The sequence below is a fragment of the Xenopus laevis genome, chromosome 8L, assembly GCF_017654675.1.
Source record: "Xenopus laevis strain J_2021 chromosome 8L, Xenopus_laevis_v10.1, whole genome shotgun sequence".
In the NCBI taxonomy this organism is placed as follows: domain Eukaryota; kingdom Metazoa; phylum Chordata; class Amphibia; order Anura; family Pipidae; genus Xenopus; species Xenopus laevis.
Genome location: NC_054385.1, coordinates 56,489,926 through 56,515,833, shown reverse-complemented (window position 1 = coordinate 56,515,833; position 25,908 = coordinate 56,489,926). Strand labels below are relative to the sequence as shown.

The following is a 25,908-nucleotide window of genomic DNA, read 5'->3' as shown; positions in this document are numbered from 1 at the left end:
TTTCAATGAGATGAAGCTTATATTAAATTTTCGTTTTCGCAAGATTCCCTTTAAAACACTTAAATGGTTAATGCCAGATGTAGCTGATAATTGGCCTGCAAATAAACAAAGGGCAATCAGCCCCTATGCTGGCATCAGCCTTTCCCTGTGCCTGCATCCAGGACTATTGTGTTGACCTAGGTGCAGGCACATGGAACAGATTTTGGTGCCATGGAACAGCACATTGTGATTGGTCAGGTAGGAAATATGCCTGCAGAGAAAATGCCCTTGCTGACATAAGCCAGCTGAATATATTGGGTTAGCTAACACAGTGCCGTATATTTGCCAGGTTATTTCTGCAGCTATTGAATAGGCCTCATTCCTATGAAATATTTCTCTGATTTTCTTGTGGTCTGCAGCAGCAACAGCAGTGCCTGCCATGTTTCCCTCACACAGGTGAGCTGAATTGCACTGATTAGCTGCTAAGTGTTCACAGCTGCTCTCTTAGTCACTGAGGAAATTGCTTGCATCAGGCCTATTACAGCCAAAGGCTCGCTCGCTTGCACAAAGGATCTGACTGTTTCACTGCACATTCTAAACAATGGCAAAAGTAATAACCTGTTGGTAAGTGACCCCAAATTCAATTTCATCCAAACATCAATGTACATATAAATACATAAATTATAAATACATAAAAGATATAATTTTACGTCTCTCTATATAATATTCTATATAATGCAAGGGATATTTTCTATTAGAATATACATAACATAATAATAGACATGTATATAAACAATAATATACATAATACATAACAACAATAATAGAATGGGAGCACCTCTGTGTATAGCAGTTTATGGGCTGTTTGCACTAACACAGGGACTGCGATCTCTCACTACTTTACAGAGAGCTACAGCCAATTAGACTGTTTATAGTTCAAATTGAGGCATGGATATTGATGCTGTTTTTGTAGATCTGATTAAAATAAGGGTTCTAAAATTTCTAGAGGAGATTTTATTCAAAGGGCAATCTACTTTCTGCAGCATGAATTCAGTGGCTCTGGTTCATTGCAGCCTGATGAGGATGATATTTTAGAAAGCAGCTCTGCAAGTGATGCCTCCACCAAAGCAAAAAAAGCGGTTTTTCCTGCACTCCCCTGAGTTGCACTTTCTTCCTTTCAGCCGCAGGGGATCGCAGGAGTAGACGCACTAAATTATTGTGAAGGGGGCTGTACTCACACCAGTCGTGTAACCGCCAAATGCAGGTGGGAAGCAGCATGTTGAATTTCACCTGCGTTTGGCGCATACATGCCTCTGTGTGAGTACAGCCCCCTTCACAATAATTGAGTGCGTCTACTCTTGCGCTCCCCTGCGGTTGAATGGAAGAAAGCTCATCGCTAAGGATGAAATGACAGACAAAGCAGATGACACCAGCTTACTAGTTGGGGAAGGGAGGCCATATAAGAAAGTACTTCTCTTTGCATTTAAAGGGGAAGCTGACCTTTAAAATAAATTTTTGTATGATGTAGAGAGTGATATTCTGAGACAATTTGCAATAGGTTTTAATTTTTTAATTATTTTTGGTTTTTAAGTTATTTTGGTTTTTATTCAGCAGCTCTTCAGTCTGCAATTTCAACAACCAGGTTGCTAGGGTCCAGATTACCCTAGCAACCATGCATTCATTTAAAGGACCAGTAACAACAAAATTTTTTTAGTATACATTGAAAAATGTATACCAAGACAAATTAAACTTTAAATTCGCAAAGCCTTTATTAAGAAATACCTTACCAAAACTCTGCTTCTGCTCCTCTTCAGAAAGGGTGACTTCTCCTCCATGGCTATCTCCTATAAGGAAGGCAGGGAGGCGGAATCGAGCGTGCCAGGATGAATCGCCCGATTTCCTTTTCGGAAGAGGAGCGCAAGCAGAGTTTTGGTAAGTTATTTCTTAATAAAGTTTCATTTGTCTTGGTGGGTTTTTTTTTCAATGTATACTAACGATTTTTTTAATTTTTTTTTTGATGTTACTGGTCCTTTAAATGGAATATGAATAGGAGAAGGCTTGAATATAAAGATTAGTAATAAAGAAATAACAAATACATTTGTAGCCTTACAGAGCATTTGTTCTTTGAGAAGGGGTCAGTGATCCTCATTTGAAAGCTGGAAAGAGTCAGAAGAAGAAGGCACATCATTCAAAAACTATAAAAAAGAAAAAATGAAGACCAATTGAAAATTTGCTTAGAATGTGCATATTAAAAGATAACTAAAAGATAAACCACCCCTTTAAAACGTTTCATTTTTTTAAAAATATTTAAGCTCCTTCAAATCAAGTAAGGCTTCCCATACAGATTTACAGTTAACAGAGTGAATTCAAATGAAGGTAGAAATTAGCCCTTTATTTCCACCAGATGGGTCCCTTAAATTGCATGTGCTATTGGGTCCAACCACCCTCAGTACAACACAGATTGTGATAAGGGGCCAGTTTATGTCAAGGTTAGATTAACATGTCACAGCTCGATCAAACAATTACTTATTGCGCTAGAAAACTTCCTTTCTCTCTCCCTATACACACTTTTGGCTTGTGTTCTTGGCACTGACTAGCAGGCTCATTATATGTATTCATGGCACTAATAGAACGCTTGCACGATCCCAGTATAATGAAGTTAAAATTCCAGAATCATGCAAGATTCATACAGACAGCATTGCATTGTTATATGCAAGATTAAACATACACACACACAAACAGCAAGCAGATGTAGAAGCTATACTGTATTTAGATAATGCGTGTTTATGATTCACATTCTGCATATATCGTTGTAATGATGAAGTAATTTGATTAGGGAAGAACCATAAGTATTTGGGGGCTCCAGCTGAAAATGCCTTTTCAGCATGAGTGAGGAAACCTGTAATTAAACCCAGTCTTCATTTGGAACATGCAGCTTTATATTTGTATTCCCCCTTGATTTATCATCAAGATTTTGAGTTTTCTGTTTAATGCATTTTCTTGGCAATATTAATTTTATAGGAAGTCCTGACGTAACCAAATGAGTGCTGGGACTGCATGCGTGTATAGAAAGAGTTGTAGGGTAAAACTGTCAGTCACAACATGACTCATTACAGCTGAGCTGTTGCAGGTTAGAGGCAAGGCTTTTTCTATTGTGGTAGCTGCTTCATGTAATCCAGGCCCATGTGTCCAAACTTCTGCAGCAGATCCCTTATGCAACAGATGGAAAATATGTCCTCCATTGGACAGAACATGTTCTTGGGGTAACCACAGGTTAGTAATGGAGTACAATCATGAAATCTAGGGGCTGATTTATTAATGTTCCTATTTTCTTTCCGTGAATCAAACTTTTTTTTTGAGTGAAAAATTGTGTAATATTAAAAAACGATTTTTCAAATCCTGGTGGGCCTAAGTCATGGGGGGCCCCATCTTCTCTATCTACATAGGATAGGATTCTGATTATTTGCCTAGCGCAGGGAACTGATTTGTTTTGGGGCTAGTATGCTGGTCAGGTTTCCCCCCCCCCCCCGAAAATCCCCAGCTGGAAAATAAGGACCACAAATAGCCAGGGCCCAGAGATATCAACGTACCCCAGTCTGACACTGCAAGAAATATATGGAATGCAAGAACTTACAGCTATACTCTTATTTTAGTGCCCATAGCCTAGAGAGTCGCTTCAGACTGCTCTCTATAATATACTATATATTTTATATAATGTCCTGGCCTGTGATAAGACTTTCATGTACACCATAGAAACACTTATTTGTTTGGATGCAGATGTGGCAGCTGAAAAAGAAGTTCAGGCAAAAGAACACTTAAGATAAATGATTTTTAATCATTCCTTCTTTAGCTCCAATTACAAAAAAAAATAGGACTGCACCAAATCCAGGATTCGGTTCGGGATTTGGCCAAGATTTGGCCTTTTTCAGCAGGATCAAAAAAATCATGTGACTTTTCATCACACAAACAAATGTGTGCTGTTTGCGCAGTTTTCTTTTCCCCTCATTTCCATAATTTACATATGCAAATTAGGGTTTGGATTCAGTCCAAATCTTTCACAAAGGATTCAGGATTTGGTTGAATCCTAAAATAGTGGATTCGGTGCATCCCTACTAATAAATCTATATACCTGTAATATCATTTCTGACTGTAGGAATTATTGTGGCTCATTCACTAAAGTGGACTGCTCCTTCATTTTCAAAACTAACCAAGGGCAAAGGTTTATCAGGTCACTAAAGTATTAGCAGGTGTGGGTATTAATGATACACCAAGGAAATAAAATATGAATGCTGATAGGGCCGGAACTAGGGGTAGGAACAAGAGGCACGTGCCTTGGGCGCAAAATTTGGGGCGCCAGGCACTTACCTTATATGCAGCCTTCCCCTAGTCTGGCAAGTGTTACCACATTGAAAAGTGGGTGCGCTCTGTGAAGTCCAAGTGCTTTGTGCACGGTTAGGCACGTGTGTCCTCGGCTGCTCGCCGTTCCGCACGCGCATCCTCGGTTGTGCACAGTTACGCACGCTAGTCCTCGGTTGCGCACCCTTGCGTACAGCTGCGGTGGGGACCGAAGTTGCCAATGGCCAGCTGGGTTGCATGGGGCAACTTACAGACCTGGCCCGGCACTGAATGCTGATAAAGAAGTTGCTTAATAAAAGTATAATAAATAGGTGAAATGGACATAGGCATAAGATTGTTTGTTTGGAATTTCAGTGCAGTTATCAGGGCCCTTATTGTAGATGCAGGATAAATAAGAATCAAAGTTTATGTTGCCTACTGGCTCCACTCATGAGAATCAGTTTAGCTGGTACTGAGCTTTGCTATTAGGAGCACTAACATTGTATGTAATACTGCTGCAGGCTTTAACATTACAAAACACCCTTACAAACTAAACCTTTTCACTTGAAACTTCTGGGTTCCCTTCTAGTCCCTGGGACCTTGAAGAGGTAATATGTAGAAACCGTATACTTAAACAGTGCTTGGTATATCGGCATTTCTGTTTTATACTTCCCTTTACACAAAATCATCCCAAATATAGTTTAGACCTTCTAGAGAGCTAATGGGGAGCAGGCATGCATTGCAGTGGGACTGGGACTCATTTGATTGGCTTCTCCAAAAGCTTTTGACACATAGCAGCCTTGATATAACTGGGGTTGCCCACATCATGGACTGTATTTATCTTGTATGTTACCATGCCAGGTAAATGGATGCTTGTTATAGATTGTAAACATACAGGTATTGTAAAATATTGGTATTTTATACTTCCCATGTGCAAATAAATATTTTAGCTGGGTCACGTGATTGGAAGAAAGCAGGGCTGCAAGCTGACAAGTTTTCTGTAATGTATCGTAAGTGTATTTGAACCTTTTTCATATTCTTTATACATGTCTACCTGGACCAGCAGGGTGAATTTTAAATTATTATCATCATTTATTTATAGTGCCAACTTGTTATGCAGGGCTTAACAGGGATTGCCCATCATAAACATCAGTTCTTGCCCCAGTGGAGCTTACAATTTAAGGCTCAAATCACATTTACACAACAAACATGCACACTAGAGGCCATTTCATTAGGAACGGTAGTTCACATAACGTGCCCAAATATATTGTTTACTTGTTAAATTCTGTACTGTTTCGGTGAAACAGGACAGATCATCACTTATATTACTCAATCCATCTAGGCATGCTACATAGTTATTAATATTACAAATGTGTCGCTTATTGAGAAACAATTCGGTATCAAACACAATAAATATCAATCCCCATTTTTCCACTGGATAAACCATTTCATATCTTATACTGCTCTGTCTGGAAAAATGGGGGATTGATATTTATTGTGTTTGATACCGAATTGTTTCTCAATAAGCGACACATTTGTAATATTAATAACTATGTAGCATGCCTAGATGGATTGAGTAATATAAGGCTACATTGTGTCTTGTTTTTAACTAGGGGTTTGGTAACTTGTTTTTAACTTGCTGTGTATTTTTGAACTTATGTTATACCTTGCCGATTATATGGTGAATGAATGTGTTAATTGTTTAATTGTTTTTGTCTGCGACCATGATTATATGAGTTTTGTTATAGCTGATGTTTCCCGCCAGTGAGTGAATATAAGGCATGACTGTGAATCATTTGCCACTTTGAGAAAAGCCTTGGGTAGTCCGAAACGTCAGTCCTGTGTAACTAATAAATTATTTATTTTTCTCTATAAGACCTGTGAGTGCGGATCTTTCTACAGTTGTTGCAGATATTTTGTTGTTTCTGCAACCAGGCAAATTAATTCCTCTTTTCGAGAGTGCTGGCAACCTTTGGAGAACCTTTTCTGCTCCTCGATACATAAGGGGAAAATATACTCCAGCTTTGCGTGCATGTAAATTGGGTTTTGATAACCGAAGCCAACGGAATTCCTTGAGGTTGGTCTACATGCAATGTGTAAGTGCTTCATTTCAGCATGTGCACCTGACATATATTTTTCTTGAAATCAGATACCCCGAGCCCAACAGACACATGCCAATCAAGCAGCACCATGAGGAAATACCATATGCATAAAGAAGACGTGCTGACATGTGTCTGCAAATTGATCTTCAAGATGTGCAATGCCTTTGGGTGAAAAACATATGGAAAACGAAAAACACATTGAAGCGAAATGTGGTTTTAATTTTACTTGAAATACCACTAACATATCAATAATATATTGTATCCCATGTGACAGCAATTTAGTCCGTGTGATACAAGTGAAATAATTTGCGATACCTTACATAGATTCACTGAAAAGAAAAGATCTCAGTTTAGTTAGAATAACAAAAAAGATTCTGAATTGCGTCTACTTAGTTTTCATTGTATCACTCTATACCAGGGATCCCCAACCTTTAGAACCCGTGAGCAACATTCAGAAGTAAAAGGAGTTGGGGAGCAACACTAGCATGAAAAATGTTCTTTGGGTGCCAAATAAATGCTGTGATTGGTCATTTAGTAGCCCCTATGTGGATTGTCAACCAACATTGAGGCTCTGTTTTGCAGTACAACTGGTTTTTATGCAACTAAAACTTGCCTCCAAGCCTGAAATTCAAAAATAAGCTCCTGCTTTGAGGCCACTGGGAGCAACATCCAAGGGGTTGGAGAGCAACATGTTGCTCGCGAGCTACTGGTTGGGGATCACTGCTCTATACCATCATAATTCAGGCTAACTTAACCCCTCAAGTCTTAGGGAGGTCTTCAACGCATCCAGAACATGTTGCCTAAGTGATTAAACATTCTGCTTTGTTAATCAGACATGGCATGTAGATTTGAGGCCTTTGGTTGATATATATGTTTTAACTAAAAAAATCTTGACAAAGGAGATCCCTACAGCACGAAATGATTTGTGTTTTACTTAGGGAACCGTCGGGAGCTTTGTGTAATCTTTTACTAGTCCCCTCTGGGAGGGTCACATGCCCACATTTAACTGAAACTAAAGCAAAATTAAGACTTCCTTATCTAGGGGACACACATGTGCACCGATGTTCTGTTGCAGGGACACTCCACCTCATACTGTAAAATTTCTTTATTTCTAAAAATAGTGGTTTGTAGGAGCGACTGGGAGATTAATAGGAGAGAGAGTTAACAGAAAGTTGAGCAATAAAAAGCAATAACAATTATATTTTAGATGCACAGAACAATAACTTTAACCGCTGCGGTCGTTGACCCCCATTTGATATATCCATGTAAAACTGTCATAAAACACTGTTAGCTATAGAATAAGCTGTGTAAGAACAGCATTAAGCACTTAACACTTTTACACTACTTTGTGCCATTTAGTGCTATTGACTTCAATGGGTTATACTAGTTTTACAGTGCCTGCATTAAATCAAAAGTTTGAACATGGAGGTCCCCCCAACCCAAAAAAAGAACAAGAATAGCATTACTAAACCATTAGTATCTTGGAATGTTCATCATAAATATATAAATGATTCTTCAACAGACTATATCAGATTGCTTTTTTTCTGACAAATGTGTGGAGTTTATAATTTAGCATAATAAATTCAGGACTCCTTTACTGCGTGCCTTATGGGTCTCCTGCCTCAGTTACATTCCTTGGAAATGAGGACCCAAAACCTTTGCCTCTTCTTTGCATGATGATTTATAACTTCCACTGTTCCACAACAAATACAATTTTTTCTATAGTGAAAGAATGGTGGAAGGTGCAGTCTAATAATTACTCTCCACATCATTGTTATGGAGTCTTATTACAAATAATATACAACATCTTAGAAGCCCATTTATTAAAGGTTGAATTTTAGTGGTTTAGAGCTTTTTGAAACCCAGATTAAACTCAATGGGGGAAATGTAATAAAATTTGCAAAAAGTGTCAAAGTTTGTCGCAATGTAAGGGTACAACTACACGATGATTTCCCCACGATTGTGCCGGATCTGACGCTCTGCGCCATAACGCAAGCATCAAGTCGGATGCAACGGATAACAAGGTAAAAAATACAAATATCGGATGGGGTCGCAGGGTTCATCCGACGCGACACAACTGTCGGATGCAGACGCAGTCGTGTCGCGTCAGATGAAGGCTGCGACACCATCCAACATTCCTGTTGCTTGCCTTTTTTTCCGTTGCATCCGACTTGATGCCTGCATTTTGGCGCAGAGTGTCGGATCCGGCCGAATCGCAGGGAAATCGTCCTTGTAGTTGTACCCTTATAGTCTCCCTTAGGCTTTTATTGCATTGCGAATGTTAATTGCACATTGCGAACCTGTAACACCTGCTTTGGAGTTTCGTTAAATATTTTGACGCAAAATAGCAGTTGCTATCCTACTGTCACATGAAGGGCAAAGTGTTCGCAAAGGCAACATTTTTCATTTTGCGAACATCTATTTGCATTGCAAATGAATTGCGAACGATTTTTGTGTTAGCGACCGATAATACATTCTCCATATTTCTCTAAAACCACGAATGCCATGAAAGTTATTAAAGGATCCGAATAGTAAAAAAAATAAAAAATAGTCCTGAATGATTTGAAAAAATACAAATATGTCTAAAACCTCTAAAAATTTTAGTTTTTGAGATGATTACAAGCGGAAAAAAATCCGAAAACCTCTAGAAGTCTGAATGGCTAAAAAAAATGCTCAATACGATCGGCTCCCGTTGACTTCTATGGGACCCTGACTGCTTTAATTTGTAATTGAGTTTTTCATGGATTTTACATTTCATAAATCTCATAAAGAGAAATAAAAAAACAAATTTGTGAAAAACAAGGAAATGCAAATGCTAGCAAAATAGACCCCATAGTGAGGGGTGTTGCTCACAATTATTATATGAATATTTATTTTTTATTGGAATTAATATTTTTCAAGGCAACAATTTAAAGAAGCTAAGCTTTTTGAATTATTGGATATGGCAGGATGAAATCACAGATCATTGTATCAGTAACCCTTGAACTGTATTACCCAGGATCCCTTGCCAGCCAAAGACAGCATTATTTAACTACCAAAGCTACTGAATAAGTGGAAATATATCTTATGCCTCTCAGTGATATGTTATACATAAAGTTACATTCCACTGCTTTAACTCTGTATAATAAATCCAAACGGCGAGCAAAGGATCAGTATATATGCTGAACCAAAGAGAGTCGGTGTGAGTGGTTCTAATTTCATAGCCCCAATTTAAACTCATCTGCAATAGATTTAAATGATGACTGCACTTCCTGCCCAGGTGAAACCAGAACTCGCAAATGTGGGAAATCCAATGTAAACCTTTTCTGCCATGAAATATGAAGGTTCCCTTTGTTGATAGTTTTCCCAATAAGAAGTAACAAGAAACATCCTTCTCATAATAACAGGAAGGAGCTGCAGAGCTTGGACAACAAAACTCATTGAAAAGGCAAGCTTCATGTCTGGGCATCAGATTAAAACAGGCTGACATCACTGCAGGTCGCCACAAGTATTAGAAAACAAACATCAGCACACTTAATACTTTGCAGTTGTTCTTCAAAATAATGGAATACGTTTGTATAGCTATGGGCAATGTAAAATAGTAATAATGCATCAAGGGTCGTGATTTTCCAGCTTTTACCTAAAATGTTATTATTTGGTATGTCTGTTTATTAGTGTCATCTTATTAAAGGTATAGAATGTTTTATCTGGAATGCTTGGGATTAATGATTACAAATGATGACAAATTTGCAGGCGAATTTCCGCGTTTCGCTGCAAGCGCATAGAAATTGTCTCCCGTCAAACTTATTTGACCAAATAGCCACACATATAAAAATTGATGCTCGTGTCAAAATTGACGCACATCAAAATTATTTTGACACCCATTGACTTCAATGCATTTTACGAATTTTTCACTGTTTCGCGAATTTCGCAAACGGCACAGATCACTACTTGGGACCTGTGGTTATACAGATAAATGATCTTCCTTTAATTTGGATTACCATGCCTTAAGTCTGCAATAAACCATTAAAAAAAAATACAATAGCATTGTGTGCAATATGGATTCATGCAGCTTAATTAGGATCTAATGATGGGTGAATAAATTTGGCAGACACGAATTTGCGGCAAATTTCCATGTTTTGCCACAAGTGCATAAAAATTGTAGCCGTTAAACTTATTGTACGCCCATTGACTTTAATGCATTTGGAGCAAATAGTCGCACATATAAAAATTGATGCTCGTTTAAAATTGACGTGCATCAAAAATATTTAGACGCCCATTGTCTTCAATGCATTTTGCAAATTTTTCCCATAAGTGAACAGCACAGATGCGCCCATCCCTACTTGGGACCTGTGGTTATCCAGATAAATGATCTTCCTATTATTTGGATCTCCATGCCTTAAAGTCTGCTATAAAGCATTAAAAAAAAATCCAATAGCATTGTTTTGCCAGCAATATGGATTCATGCAGCTTTATTAGGATCAAGTACATTAAACTGTTTTATTACTAAAGAGTAAAAGGAAATCATTTTTAAAAATGTCAATTATTTAAAGTAGCTCTATGGGAGATGACCTTCCCTAAGTTGGAGCTTTCTGGATAACAGGTTTCCGAATAAAGGATGTCATACCTGTAGGATTAATTAAAAATAAATAATTCTGAAATGCAAGTTACAAAATTCAAGTAATGGTTTTATTTTTATTCTGTTTTGAGGATACTGAACTCTGCATTAAACGAATAAATAGGCATTGCATTGACAAAGTCATTTGTGCTGTAGAAGGTTAAAAACAAAAAAAAAACAATTATTGGAAACATTTAATGGATTGTTTTGGCATTTTACAAGGTATTGTCTTCTAACAAAGGTATAACAATTGCTATTGGGTGAGCTTATTCTGCTTTAATAATTGAAATGTTTCATTTTTTTTTCTTTGCTTTTGTAGTCCACATATAAGTTTCATCCTATTTATAATTTGTCTTAGAATTTAAGCAGACTTTTTGTTACTCAGGAGCTGGCACACACCATTCTTTTCTGTGGGAGGGGTGGTACAAAGATTGCAGAGTCTGCAAAAAGTAGAATTGAAAAAAAAAAGTTTTTGAAAAAGTCTTAGACCCCCAATAGGAATTTAGCAGGCGGTGAAATAATTTTTCTTACTGGCTGTTAAAATAAAATAAACAAAAAAGGCAAAATATATACTATCCTTTGAATTATGTAATTTTTTTTATAGTTTGTGTAAATGTTTAACAATTCTGAAGATCTAAAAGGGTGTCAATTTAATCTCCCCTCCAGAGCAGCAGGGCTGATGCCTTTGACACACTGCTGCTGGGGCCCATCAAAGTCCTATGCCTACAGAGCTCACTGTACGAGGACACTTGTCTCCAAATTCAGTGTGCTCTGCTTACAATAAAACCAAAACGTAGACCCAACAGCAGATGTACTTAGTGCTGAACTGCACACCTCATAAGTGCACTGCTATTCCAAACTGGTCAATGGATTTTAACCAGATCAGCAAGAATCCAGCACTTACAGTGAAACCCATTGTGGTGCTTTCAGTGGAAACCAGTTGTGCTGCTTTGGTCAAAATAGTTGCCAGTTTTTCCTAAATTTTATTTACAAAAACTCTTAAAAGGAGGTAATAATAATATAATTTACCATTTTCATGGTTGTTGCTATATCTTCTTTAAGTTATTCATTTTTAATAAGTAGTGCTACATAACAATTTGGTTCAATAGGTCAGATAGAGATCCATGCCACATTATTGCCTATGTTATGGGAAGGTAGTTATTTATAGTGGATGCTATTTCTAGGGATTTTTTGTGACATGAGCTTTATTGTTGGAATAGGTGATTGTATACTAGGGGGCCAGTCTCATGGCTAAAGATAACCTGGGCATTTTTCAGGTAAGCACCCAAAAGGGACATTTTTCTAATAAGCCATGCTAATTTGCCTCCAGCAAAAATACATTTTAAGGCAGTGAATCTGAATTACCTCTTGCAGATAGGGTTGCCACCTTTTCTTGAAAAAAATAAAATCATTCCTATATTTTTATGCATTTTCCCTATTAGTAACATAAATACCAGGCAGGTGGCAACACTACTTGCAGAAGAGTTTACTCACTTAATTGTGCAAAAAAAACGAGGGAGCAATTTGAATCCATTACACAAGTAATTTTACAATTGGCAATTCAGAGTTGCTTCAATACAAAGGTGATTCTGAATGTTTTGTAGCCTCCACTTGAGGCGATTTAGTGCAGACAATAAAACGTCCCATCATGTGTGCTTACCCTTAGACTGGATGTAGGCTTTCTCCACACCATATAAAATGCAGAGAAGGGTGATCATTGACATCGGTCCTCTAAGTTTTAATGGCTTGAAGGGACATTGAGCCTCATTTTTAAATCATGTCAGCTCACTATTTACAAGTGGAAAAACCTGACTGATTCTTTTGCCTGGGTGCCAGTTTTTAGATTCAGTTCCCCTTATTTATAACCAGAGCCGTATAATTGTTACCTGCTATAGAAGAGGGACTAGGCACTGCTCCCTGTGTATGACACATTATGGCACATAATTATAAAACCTGTCAAGGTCATGTAGAAGTCAATGGCCGAGGTCCCTTCAACCATTTGAAAATGTTTGTAGCCTTCATGATGTTTCGGGATTTTTTTGGTGGGTTTCGCTCGAAAACTCGATTATAGTGGTTGTTCATCTTTAAATTAATTTTTAATGTGAAATAGAGAGTGATGTTCTGAGACAATTTTCAATTGGTTTTTATTTTTTATTATTTGTGGTTTTTGAGTTTTTTAGCTTTTTATTCAGCAGCTCTCCAGTTTGCAATTTCAGCAATCTGGTTGCTAGGGTCCAAATTAATCTAGCAACCTTGCATTGATTTGAATAAGAGACTGGAATAGGAATAGGAGAGGGTCTGAATAGACAAATAAGTAATAAAAAGTAGCTATAACAATACATTTGTAGCCTTACAGAGCATATGTTTTTAGATGGGGTCAGTGACCCCACTTAGAAATCTGGAAAGAGTCAGAAGACGAAGGCAAATTAAAAAACTATAAAAATTAAATAATAATTTCAATTTGCTTAGATTTGGCCATTTTACAACATATTTAAGTTAACCACCCCTTTAATTCAAGTTTTTTTTTGGTGAAAACTCGATTAATTCAAGTTTTCGAGTTGTTCACCTCGAATTCACTGATTCAAGTTTTTACATTCAAGTGTTTCCTTTAATCTGAAAAACGTTTGAGTTGTGAGTTCATTAAACCTCTAAAACTTAACCTTGATAAATAACCCCCTTTACATTATGACTATTTTTTGTACCACTCTAGACTTGGTATAAACCCCTGCAGTCAACACAGGACAATTGCATTATCATAGTGCTGGTCAATTGGGTGTAGGGGTTAGGGTTTTGGAGTCCTGCCTCCTCTGCTTCCTCTTGCCTTCTGATCTGGGTACAATAGATCACAATTAAAATGAAGAGGTAAAAGAGTGACTCAAAAATATGGAGGTATAGTATAGCATGTGGCATGACTTTATTTATTTGCCAAAAACTTGAATTTTTCAAGTTTTTGGCATTCGGACTTTAATTAATAACCCCCTTTGTGTCATGCCACATGCTATACCGCCACATTTTTGAGTCACTCTGTTACCTCTTCATTTTAATTGTGATATGTTGTAAAATCTGGCAATCTGATGATCTCAGAGCTGCCGAAGTTAAATATAAGTCAATGTGAGAAGTTCCGAAGATATCCTGATCTGTGCTGTGTTTCGTGCAATAATCAGAAAATCTGGATGGAAAATCTGAAAAAAAATTTTCCCGCCCAGGAAATTTTCAGAAAAATGTATTGGTAAATAAGGGGAAAAACCCGTGTGGATTTGGTCGGAGTAGTTTTCAGAAAATACCCACTTGTAGGACCACCTACTTTTAAAGTAACAATTTTGGTTTGTTCATACCATGACTAGGCAATACCTATTCCAGTGCATTTGAATCCACTCACTAGCTAAAATTGCATACATAATTTCACCTGCCAGCAAAGCAGATATTTACAGTATAGTGACTCCCAGAAACAAAGGTCATAGTGGACCCCCCAGCATTAAAGTGCTCAGTGACTCCCAGCAAACTGTAAAATAAGACAGCACTTTGATTCCCAGTAGCCCCAGCTAGATCATAGTATAAATAACTGCTTTTCATGTAATGAATGACTCAATCCTCTAAATAAATGATAATAAAAAATGTACATTTGGAAACTGATTTGCAAAAATTACACAATATGATTTCATACAGACAAAGTGACACAGTGAAATGATAAATACTGAAGATATACTAGGAAGGGTTGAGGTTTGAGCAGACTCCAGGATCTATATGACTTAGCTGCACCACTGATTTTTGTGGATCCACCTGTCCACTTTGTTCAATGTGAATAATATGGGATAGGGTGCGCTGATTGCTGATAAAAAGGTAGTTCCCAGAGGCCTAGATAGAAAGACAATATATAGAGCAGTACGTCCAAAACAGATGGCTTATTAAACTTAGATGTAACTACTCACATATTCATTGTTTAAATGCGGGTATATCGTCTTTGATGTAATCCTTTTGGCTTGTAAGAATGCAGGGCTGTCCAACCTCAGTACCTCCAGTTTAAGAGAGCTGCAGTCCAACACCTGCAAGGAAGGCTGTATAATGGCAGGAAAGATATACTGATACCTCTACCCCACAAATTGTCAAAAAAGAGCATTTCAGAGAGGTAGGGTCTCTTAGAAATAAAGTTGGGGCAGGTACACCTCTTTGTAAAACACCGCGGGTGGTGGGCAAACATTTTTGGAAATCAGATGCCACATTCTCCGGCTAAAGAGAAGCACCATTTGGCTTATTATCAGCCTAAAGATCAGAAGCCAGCATCCATGATGGTATGGGGGTGCATTAGTGCATATGGCATGGGAAGCTTGCTTAGAAGGCGCATTTATTGCTGAATGATACTGTACTTCTGGAGAATCAAATGCTGCCATCCAGTTGACAGCAAGACAATAGCAAACTGAATTCTGCACGTATTACAACAGCATACTGTAGCTCCATAGTAAAAGAGTCTGGGTGCTAACATGGCCTGTGTGCACTCCAGACCTGTCACCCTAAAATATTTTGAAAGGAGAACTTGAACTTTCAAGCATCAGAAATCCTATATTAAGCTGGCCATAGATGCAAAGATCTCCCGACCTGCCACTAACCTTCAGTAGTAGTAGTAAAAGAAGAGATCAGCCGATGTTCTGCCTCTGACTATCGTACGAAAGTTATGTCCGACAAAGCTGGTGACAGTCTCCCTCTGAAAATCAACCGATTGGCAATACATGCAGAGAAATTATCGGCAGCCGTCAGAAATCTTTTAACCTGTCCGATCAACTGAACGACCGATCTCCGTGGGACGAAAAATGTCGGGACTCTCCACACACGGTCCTTAAAATCGGACTAATCGAGGATTCGTATGATCGGATCTTTGAGTCTATGGCCAGCTTTAGTCAAGAAATGGGACAACATTTTAGTTTTTAGTGGTTTCCTCAGTTCCCAAAAGGCTAAAGAGTATTGACACACAGTGGGAAACATGCTCCTCTCCGTGTTGTGGCATCAAATTCAAAATTGAGCATTTATTTTACAGAAAACAAAATCTCAACTTTTGAAAAGTTGTCTTTGCAATATTTCCAATTAAATATAGGGTTTAAATGATTCACAAATCATTCCATTCTCTTTTTATTAACATTTTACACAGTGTCCCAACTTTTTTGCAAACAGGGATGTGCAAAACGGTAATATTTTATTTCAATAGTATATACTTTAAAAGTACAGACAGGGCAAAGAGCAATAAAATAAACAGATACATATTATGACTTTTTTTTTTTTTTTTTTTTTAAAAATTCATAGTAGATAAAAATTCCTGCCCTGTAAATCATCCAATTTAAGTGGGTAGGTAAGTTACAGACAAAAATAGGAGTGCAGATATTTCCATGGGATGGGACTGCAAGCTCCAAGTTGAGAATTTCAGTTTAGTTTTAAAGAGTTTGGGGCGAGTTCCTTACAAAAGAATTCAAGCATGGAATTCCAAAAGTAAGGGTCAGAAAGAAAGCAAGGTTTGATGCAGGACATGGCAGTGAATGTGAAAGAGGAGACGGGCAGGAACATATGGAGAAAGTGTTGTAAAGGTGTGGAAGTGTGAAGCAGTTTAAAAGATTAAAGAAGGATTTTTTCTGCTGAGGTGCGAGCAGAAGGATTCCAGCAAAAAATTGTAAGACAGACAGAAAATTAGAATTAGTAGCAGGTTTCAGTAGTCTAAATGGGCTAGGATAAGGGCATGGAGGAATGGTTTGGTACTACTTGGATCTTTGTTTTATGGCAAAAGAAAAGTTGACCGATTTTCACAGTGGTATTCATTTGACTGGAGAAGAAAAAGTTTTAGTTTGTATCAATTTGTTGATTTATACAAAAAAGGAGATACATTTAGAGATTTGGGTCTGAAATACAGGCCCGGATTTGTGGCGAGGCCACAAAGACCCTAGGGTGGCGAAATTTTAGGGGCGGCAAGCGGCCTAGCTGCATCCTTAGGAGCACTGGAGACTCGAAGCTCCCCAGTGCTTCTGTGCCTGAGAGCGCCGCGGCCGGCGCTAGGACCCTGCAGCCATGGGGGGGGCAGCGCGAGCGGAAGCGGCTGGCGCTGGGACCATTTGGCCTTGGGGTGCCGCTTCGTCAAATCTGGACCTTCTGAAATAAGCAGACTTATTAAAGGGTGTCTAAAGTATCTGCATATCATCTGCATACAAATAAAATGTAAAGTCCAATAAATAGATGAGGTCTTTGCAAGAAAATGGACAAGAAGAACAATAGAGGGTTAAGTAGAGAACTTTGAGGCACCCCACACTAAACTAAACTGGAGAAGAACCTATGTTAGCAAAGAGACCGAGAATGATCAGTTAGAAAGGAAGGCAGAGAACCAGGATGTAGAAAAGAAATAGATAATTTGCATTAGAAGGAATTGTTCTTTGGCCTTGGCAATCTGGAGATCATTTGCAACATCGCCATATGTATACGATATCAGGAAAATGGCATTAACATGTAAATATTGTTTCCAAGCTTGTCGTTAAGAGTCAATTTGAGAAGCAGTAAAATCCATCATTAGATCACGTGCCCAGGATTCCAGTTTAGCCCAAATCTTAAATCAATAATCTCATCTAACAGATAGCTCAGTGTGTTGAAATAAAGCACCAGTCATTATGGAGGGGGATTCATGTCCATGTGTCAGTGTATAGGTTTGTTTTTAAGCCAGTAAATGACTAAAGGTCAGGAACTGCACTGATTGAAGGCTTTGCCATTTGCCTGTTTTGTTTTCATCTTACTCCCCTGACACTCATTACTTATTTGAGCCTTTTGGGGGCATGGCTGCTCTTAAGAGCCTTACAGCTTACTTGTAGCCACATCCATAGCCTTCCATACATTGCTGCCTGCTTCCTTGCTACCTTATAATATAAATATACATGGGCAGGTATTTCAGCCTTTCCATCCATTTTACTTCCAGTCAAAATAGCAAACACCTATTATTGTAGTTCTTTACTATATCAATAGATTTTGAGTGTATGCTACATGTTGCCGGTCACAACGTTAAGAGAGCATAATTTAATATGATATATATAGATAGATGATAGATAGTTAAAAATCCTGGGAGTTCAGGTTATTAGAGATCTGATTGGACCATATGACACCCCGTAGATGGCAGCAATGTGTAAGCAGCCTAACACGTACCCTGTCCCTATCACAGCATCTGATATACATAGACATAAAAGATCTGTTTGTAATATGCTGTAAACAATTCATTTATTTGACAGAGAACATGTTGTTTAGTTTTTGAAAACTCTGAGTTGGTGACTGGTGTGCAAATTGTGTGATCTGTTTAGTTGGCTTGGAACATGCAGTTTGAGTAGTCCCAATCAGGTTTCATCATGTAATGTTTACTATCAGACAGCTAGTGTAAGCACTTGCAGTATAATTATAGCCGCAGATGAAAAGTCTTATTAACCCCTACTTGGAAAGCAATTGCCTGCTCAAAGGATAGTCATGGATGCTCTTGCGGTGTTGATACTGGGGCTGTTTGCAATTTGCAATGCTTTTGTTAATACTAATCATGAAGTTTATGTTGGCAAATTCGGCACAAACTGTCTTCGTGTATTAGACAACTTCACAGCTATGTCATAGGCAGTAAACCAAGAAGAGAGTCATATGCAAAGAGAGAGGAGAAAATGAATAAAGCTAATACAGCAGATGAATAGCTAGGTAGATTAATTGATATAGACAGGGTCCATGTGGGCAGGTGGGACACCAGGGATAAAAACCCAGTAGGCCTGGCCCTCATGGGCCCACAGACTCAGGCCTATCCCCCCATGAAGAACTGCAGGCACTATTGTTCCCAGCCCTAAATTGCAGCAACAAGAGGGAAGCAAGATAAGCGGTACGCAGCAAAGGGGGCGGCATCTGCATAAGCTGGAGCTTACAACTGGGGTGGCGGCCCCCCTGGATGTCAGCCCCAGTGGGCCCCAGACACCCCAGTCCATCACTGGATAAAGAGTAGATAAATACATAGCACAGGTGTGAAATCTCCTAGCCGGAAACCCGTTATAATGAAAGCAATAAATAATGGTAGCTGCAGTGTAGCCATGGGGGCAGCCATTCAAGCACAAGATACACAGTAGATAACAGCTACATCCTGAAGAATCCCATTGTATACGACTGAGCTTATCTGTTATCTGCTGTGTATCCTGTGCCTTTTTTAACTTTGAATTGCTGCCGCCATGGCTACACAGCAATTTGTTTATATAAACTGTAGTATTTTCTGAAGCAAATACACCAGTGCAGGGCAACAGTACATTATATTGTCATTTTTTGGTGTTATTGTTCCTTTAAAGGGTACTGCCATGCAAAGAAACTTACAAGAAAGGCAGATTCAGAAAATGAAGCACCGAGTATGTTTTCCTACCGGAGATTTACTTTATTGCTGGTAGGAAAGCAATCATGATGAGCTACTGCTGTAAAGAACTGTGTAACATGTCAGAGCTATGTAAACAGGATGATAATATATGAATTGGGATTCTAGCTACTACTACGTGATATTTTTATTCCTAGTAGGTGCTAACTACCCTAGAACTAAATAAGAACACACGATTTAGAGGCCCATTTATTAACTGTTGAATTTGAGTGGTAAAGCTTTTTGAAACCACATTTAAACTCTATAAACTCTCTCTAAAACAAACGAATGTCATGAAAGTTATCAAAAGATCCGTACAAACAGAAAAATGTGCTGAACTATCCAAACAAAATATGAATATCTCTTAAACCTCTACAAATTCTAATTTGTTGGACAATTGCAAACAAAAAACAAATCCGAAAACCTCTAAAAGTCTGAATGGCTAAAAACATGTCCAATGTGATCAGTGCAAATCCCACTGACTTCTATAGGACCTTGACTGCTTTACTTGGAGAAGTTTTGTATGAGAGGTTTTTGAGGTTTATAATAAATAATAATACATCTTGAATTTATAGAGTTATTTATTAAGGTAAAATTTTATCGGGGAGTCAGTTTTGACATCAAAAACCCGAAAAAGTCATGGTGAAAAATGTTTCGAAATTTTTTCGCGATTTATTATGCCCCAAAGCTGTCCCAAGTCGGAATCTGAAAATACTCCATCTAAAACCTGCCGAATTCATGTAAAAGTCAATGGCAGATGTCCCCTTAACCATATGGAAATGTTTTAACCCTAACAAAATGTTCGGAGTTTTTGGGGTTTGATGCTGGTTTTGCCATGAAAACTCAACATTTTGTGGTTTTCAGAAGTCAAACGCAAAAAATTTAGGTTTTTCGCGTGAAAAAGGTTTTTTTTTTTTCCCCGATCTGATTTTTTCGAAATTTTTAATTGATAAATAAGGGCAATTCGTGGATTCTATTTTGGTTGGACTTTTTTTATTTAACAAATATGTAAAATTTGGATTTTGATAAATAAAATTGACTAATAAAAAAAATTTGGAGAAAAAAATACAATTTGTGAAATAAAAGGAAATCCGAATGTTCGGAAATAGGGCCCTTAGCGTCTTGGGTGCTATAGGAAAGTGCACTGGTGCAAATTAGCACCTACGTTAGCAAAGCAATGCCTTACTCCTTACACGTGCTTTCAAAATGCTTTAATAAAGCAAAGTTAAAATAGTAAGGCCTTTATTTTACAACATCGGTAACACGGTACAGCAACTTTACCTGTTTTATGGCATCCACATCTCTGCGATATGAATAGAAAAAAAGAACGAGATTTATGTTGTAAAAAACATTCCAGGCATTCAGGTTTGCTCTAAACATTCTGCAACTGAAATTCACAGTGGGATTACACTCCTGTCAATTACATTCCACCCCTGCCTGTGATGTGTTGAAAATCTGTTAACAAATTAATGGCCTGAAAGGTTAAGTGACAGTTTGGCAAACATGTGTCTGTTGGAGAGGCACATGCCAGAAGGGTGCCCTCGTGACACAATGTCTGTGGGGGGCATTTAGAACAATATCAGGTTGCTGACTTTACTCTCAGTTCAAGTAGCCAAAAATGAAAGGCAGCCTTCAATTTTAGTCACTGACATACACATAATAGCGATAAAATAGCCAATACATAAAGAGTGTTATATTTGCCATAAATGTTGCCTAAAGAGATCCTTTAAGCCAGGAAGAATGTGACCTACAACTGATCCTACTACAACTCCCAGTATCCTCCTAAAGCAGCCATTTATTACATCAATCTGAAGTTTCCCAGCAGCTGGAGGAAAGCAGGTTCATCCATGCTGTTCACACTATAAAAGAAACTATTTTAATTATTATTAGTGACACATTTATAAAGTGGCAACATATTTGTAAGCACTGTACAATAGATGGGTGTATATATTGAACACACAAATTATATACAAATATAAAATGATACAAGTGGTCCCTGCTCAGTAGAGCTCACACTCTAATTTTAAACCACTCAAACTGAGCCTGCAGCTTACACTATGATGCTTAACTACAGCTCTCAACATCCACAGCCAGACAGGATTAAACTATAACATACAAGGAAACATTTCAGTAAAATATCAATTACATTTGATGCTTGCATGTTATAAAATCTCTATGAATTTCTTAGTCATTTCAGCAGGAATATTGTTTAGAACTGAACATGAGAGTGTTTAGCCAGTCAGAAACAATTAGAAAAGCAAACAGGCCTTTCCATTACTCACAAAATCATATTAAAACAATGTTGTGAATAATAACAGTGCGTAATTATGTGCACATTCAGTTCCTTGTGACTGTAGTAGATATGTGTATGATGAGAGGCTGAAGGGGTTTGGACATATAAACAAAGCACATTATAATCTAGTGCCACTTTCGTGCAGTAATTGTTGGCATGTATGCAAATATTCCATTATGCAGACAGAACGTGGGATATTTAACTGTATATTTGTTTACATTCTTAAGCTGTTACCCACAGAGCCATGTGCTGGGCATGTGGACTGGAAGTGGCCATCATGTTAACAATGCCGACAGAGCAGCATCCTAAAAACTATGCAAAACCTGAGCAAGTACAATGACTTTATTCAGCCAGTGTGGCCCTTGGATGCCAAGGCTCAATTGTGTCTTTATAAAGAAACAATGTTACAAGCCAGAGTTCCTTGGTTTTTATAAAGGCACTCTTGTGCAATACATGGTAATAAAACTCTATCTGTACACACTTGGTACCTTATTTTATCCTTTCAGATATTAGTTGGTATGCAGCTCCTCTGGGTATCTACATACACAGTTAAGGCGACTATACAAGAGCAGATTTAAGCTGCTGATTTGACCACTTCAGACCATGCATGGGGCCCACCGTCAGGCCTGCATGACTAATATCTTGTCAAAAATCTGTCATGGTTTGAAAATCCTATTGGAAGTGGAGCACATTGGCACATTGATGCAGGTCTCATCCAGTGCATCTCTAGGACCCATGGGATGATCCAATAAATGTTTGCTTGGTCAGTTGAATCAGCTCCCAATTCTCTTCCCCATGAGAGTCCTGGTGCATGTACCTTGAATGGCCACTTCCCAATTCTCAGCACTGCAAATTTTCTTCGAATAGCAATGCCTTTACTTGGAACACTGGCAGGACCTGGATAAGCAACGTCTCAGGCTACACAGAGACTTTTTTCAAGCTTGATCCGATAAATGGACAATTGGCCACCTTTAGAGTTTGAAAAGGGTAGTTCTATTATGTGGGTTAATTATTCACATGCTCCTAACAAAACCCCAAACTGATTAGAGAAGCATATTTAATGCACACTGACTGAAGTTAAAGTACCAGGAAGAATCACCAGCTTCGGCATCCTTATGGGTCAAATACAGATATAGGACCTGTTATCCAGAATGCTGGAGACTTGGGGGTCTTCCAGATTTTTCTGTAATTTGGATCTTCTTACCTTAAGTCTCCTAGAGAACCATTTTAACATTAAATACACCCAATAGGCTAGTTTTGCCTCCAATAAGGTTTAATGATATTGTAGATCAAGTACAAAGTACTGTTTTATTATTACTGATAAAAAGGAAATATTTTTTTAAATTCTGGGTTATTTGGATAAAATGGAGTCTATGGGAGACAAACTTCCTGTAATTCATAGCTATTTTTTCTTTTCTGTAACTTGGTTAAATTAATGTAAACTGCCAGGTAAATGGCTGGTGCTATAGATAAATAATGATGATAGGGACCACGGTATAGTATAAAAGGCACTATATTAATAAATAGAGATATTTACAGTTTGGAAAATCTGTTGCGTCTTTGAGCTTAATAGGGTTCATAGTCCTCACCTCCTCTCATATAAAAGATTTATATCCAAAGTTACCTCCAAATCATTTTTAGACTTTACTTCGGTTTTTTTCCACTAGAGAATTCCCTGTAATCATTCAAATTAGATATTCTGATCCCCATAATAGATATTCATGACACAATAATGACACAAATCGTAACTCTTTGCATAACGATGAAAGAAAATACTGCACATTTGTGCCTGGAAATATTTTTGAGATTTAACATTTCAAAATCTAGGGAAATCATTTGCAGATACTGTAAATATTGGGTCATGCTTAACGGCATTTTGCCTGCACATGCGTGTGACAGTATAAAAATGTAACTTGAAAATGTTTGCAACAATAAGGATGTTCCTATGCTCACTTTTTTGCCTGTTTGTGGTTGCTATACGGATATGGTAGATGTGTGATTCCACATTCGATGTTAAAGGAAAACTATACCCCCCAAACAATGTAGGTCTCTATTAAAAGATACTGAGTAAAACAGCTCATGTGTAAAACCCTGCTTCATGTAAATGAACCATTATCATAATAATATACTTTTTTAGTAGTATGTGCCATTGGGTAATCATAAATAGAAAATTGCCATTTTAAAAAATAAGGGCCGCCCCCTGGGATCGTAAGATTCACTGTGCACACATACAAACCACATGTAAGGTCACATGAGCCAATTAACAGACAGAGTTCTGCCTTTTGCTTCCTCACTTCTTCCTGTTACAGTTAGTGTTGTAGTATTTCTGGTCAGGTGATCTCTGAGGCAGCACAGATAGAGTCACGAAATGGTGGTTCAAGGCAAGAGATGTAAAAGGGCAATATTTATGTAAATATATATTCCAGTTTGGTAAGATTCTTTAATATGTCATTCAATTTGATATAAACTATCTGTTGCTTAAGTATTCATTTTGGGGGTATAGTTTTCCTTTAATATTAATATAATGATTATAAGCAGATTAAAAGCTCTGATTAACTCCCATGCTACGCTGGGCAATATATGAGGACGAGCTCTTCTCTCTTTAACAAGCCTATAACAGACGGTTATGGGCTTTGCAACAGATGCCCAGCGACATTTCCAGTACACAACTCTTTCACACTGCAAAATCCCGTGCAGTGCTGACACATCTGAATCAATTATCAAGGCTATTTATTTTTACTGCGGGTTGTCATACACATCTGCAGGAAATTACATACTGACATTCCATATGGATGTTTGGGTACGAGCTCTGTGCATGAAGATTCAATAATACATGTTACAGTTTGGCATGCGTTGCAACTGTTTTTTGATTAATAGAGTGTATTCAAAGTAATCATTCTTTGTGCCGAATAAAAGGCCGAATAAGCCTTTGCTTATAAGTCATGTTTGTCTTCCACTTCCCTTTTCAACAGATGTTAAAATATGAGGGCAAGGTTTATTATTGGGCACGAAGCATAATTTGCCTACAGATGGTGTAAACGTTCTTTTTGACGCCACAAAGCTCACACGGCACAACAGGACACAGTATTAATTTCAATGGAAAAAATGCAATCATTTAAAATATATTATATTATTGCAAAGAAGTCTATGAGAGATAGCATCCCCAGCCTCCAGCTTTTTGTATAATGAGTTTCCGGATAATGGACCCCATACCTGCATTGAAAGAACTATGAGGTGTTCCATTTCTTCTCTTGCATTCAACAGAACAGTATCATTTATTTTTAAAATATAACTTTTAATATTCTAAAAAATCAATGGTGAAAACTTCTGCTGTGGGAAAGAACAAAGAGAAGGTGTAGCTCTCACCGCCAAAGGGAATTGACAGGCCAGGCAGTAACATTGGGTGGGAACCTTCCTATTTTAGCTGAGATCTGGTGGTTTGGGTCATCAGTTTATATGGCAGGAGAATAAAAACTTTCAGGGTTTATGCATAAAATGCAGTTGGGGCAAGATAAGAAGTAAATGGTTAGCTTAGCAAACTTGGAGGAAACCATTTGTTACACCAACAATTCAATGTTCACAGCCCCCACACAGCGATTGCTTTATACATGGCTTGTACTTTAATAGAACAATGAAATGTGGTTTCATTAGTATACTATTCTGGCCAGCATGGTGGGCTAAGGATAGAACTGCTGCTTTGCAGCACTAGGGTCCTAAGTTTGATTCTAGCCAGAGAACTATTTGCAAGATGTCCTTCAAGTTTTTGTGCTTGTTGGGCACTCCAATATCCTCCCACATTTCAAAAGCAAACAAGCATGCACCTAATAAAATTCATCATAGTGTGTGTTAATGGACACACACAGGAACTATGAAAATAGAGTAATATGTTGACGCTATATATAAAAAAAAAAAGAATTGTGATATTGGTTGCTGGCTTGGATCAGTGTAAAGTCACTATTTATGATGACATTTGTTTGGTACAAATTATTTTTATTATAATAACAAAAGTGTTCTTTTTTTAATTTTAAGTGTACAGGTAACACTTGTTTTAATGTCTGTTTGGAATTTTCATTTAGCAATGCAATTTTAGTCTCATGCTCATTTAAATCTTTTATAGATGTAACTAGTGATAAGTGCATCTCCCAAAAATTCGCTTCTCTAAAACAGTAATTTTAGCAGATACAAATGTTAAGGATACCCCAAGCAGCAGCTGGAGGCAACAAAG

General features: G+C 37.8%; 1 protein-coding gene across 1 annotated transcript in view; it reads left to right on the top strand.

The window, feature by feature from the left end:
• The first annotated feature begins 345 nt into the window (after nt 1–345).
• tent5d.L (terminal nucleotidyltransferase 5D L homeolog) overlaps nt 346–25,908 on the top strand; it is a 97,034-nt gene continuing 71,471 nt past the window's right edge. Inside the window, exon 1 of the mRNA XM_018229954.2 lies at nt 346–603. The gene's annotated coding sequence lies outside the window, so the exon portion shown is untranslated. The remainder of the gene's footprint in view (nt 604–25,908) is intronic.